We start from the raw sequence: 1771 nt of genomic DNA, 5'->3' as shown, positions 1-1771 counted from the left end.
GTCACTTTATCTCGTTTCTGGACATACGCAGATATGGTCATTTGCTTCTGTTTTTTGGCATATTCAGGGGTTATCTGTGGCCTTAATAGTTAGATGGGTGTGTATTTTGGTATTTTTTATGCTTTCTGATTGCCTCCAGGTAGATATGATCAGGAAATGGGCTTCCCTTTTCACTCTTCTAGGAAAGGGGGTGGGGGCGACGTTGCCCCTCTCTAGCTCTCTGTGGAGAGCTAGAGAGGGGGTGAGCTCTAGGGAAGAGGAGGGGGAGACCTTAGCCCCTCAGTCTACCTCCCTGTGAAGAGGTGGTGGGGAGCAGTGCACCTCCCTCTAGGGAAGAAGGGGGGCAACCTTATCCCCTCTCTCTACCTCCCCATGGAGAAGAAGAGGGGGGAGAGTGCTGCACCCCCCTTTAAGGAAGAGGGGAGGCGACCTTAGCCCCTCTCTCTACCTCCCCTTGGAGTGTTGGGGTGGGGAGTGCTGCAACCCCCACTAGGGAAGAGGTGGTAGACCTGAGCCCCTCTCTCTACGTCCACATGGAGAGGTAGAGGGGGTGGAGCGCTGCACCCCCCTCTAGGGAAGAGGGTGGGCGACCTTAACCCCTCTCTCTACTCCCTTTAAGAGGGGTGCAACATTGTCCCTTTCTATCTCTGTAGAGGGATAGACAGGGGGAATGCTGCACCCCCACTTTATGTCAGGGGTGGCAAGGTGGCCCCTGTCTATCTTGCTGTAGATGGATAGATGGGGGTTGGGGGGGGACACTGCACACCCGCTTTCTGAGAGGGGGGGCAACGTGGCCCCTGTCTATCTCTCTGTGGACGGATAGATGGGGGGAACACTGCACACCCGCTTTCTGAGAGAGGGGTCAATGTGGCCCCTGCCTATGTCACTGTACAAAGATAGATAGGGAGAATGCTGTACCCCCGCTTTCTAAGAGGGGGGAATGCTACACCCCTGATTGCTAGGAGGGGGGCACCTTGCACCCCTACTTGATAAGAGGGGGCACGATGCACCCCTGCTTGCTTAGAGGGGGCACGCTGCACCCCCGCTTTCTAATGGGGGGACAACATTGCTCCTTTCTATCTCTATGTAGAGAGATAGATAGGGTGCATGCTGCACCCCCTCTAAGAGGGGGGAAGCTTCACCCCCCTCTTTCTAAGAGAGGGGGAACACTGCAACCCCTCTAAGAAAGAGGGGGGGAACGCTGCACCTCCTTTAGAAAAAAGGGGAAGAACTCTAGACCCCCCAGGAAAGAGGGGGGCAACGTTGCCCCTTACCTATGTCTGTAGAGAGAGAGATAGGCGGAACTCTGCACCCCCTCTTTCTAAGGGGGGAATGCTGCACACCCTCTTTCTAAGAGGGAGGAAGCTGCACACCCTCTTTCTAAAAAGGGGGGCAACGTTACGCCTTTCTATCCCTCTTAGGAAGGGGGTGAGCAGTGTTCCCCCTGTCTATCTCTCGGAAGAGAGGTAGAAAGGGGCAACGTGACCCCCACCACTCTTAGGAAAGGGGTTGCAGCATTCCTCCTGTCTATCTCTTGGAAGAGAGGTACAAAGGGGCGACGTTGTCCCCACCTCTTTCCTAGAGGGGATGCAGCGTTCCCCATGTCTAACACTTGGAAGAGAGAAAGGGAAGAGGGAGTGCAGCGTTCCCCCTTCTTAGGAAAAGGGGGTGCTGCATTCCTCCTATCTATCTCTCTGAAGAGGGGAAGAAAGAGGCAACATTGCCACCCTCTGTCCTGGAGGAGGGGTTGCAGCGTTCCCTCTATCTCTCT

This window comes from Chrysochloris asiatica, unplaced genomic scaffold (assembly GCF_000296735.1).
Source record: "Chrysochloris asiatica unplaced genomic scaffold, ChrAsi1.0 scaffold00127, whole genome shotgun sequence".
NCBI lineage: Eukaryota > Metazoa > Chordata > Mammalia > Afrosoricida > Chrysochloridae > Chrysochloris > Chrysochloris asiatica.
The sequence above is the reverse complement of the archived record's forward strand: the minus strand, read 5'-3'. Positions refer to the sequence as shown.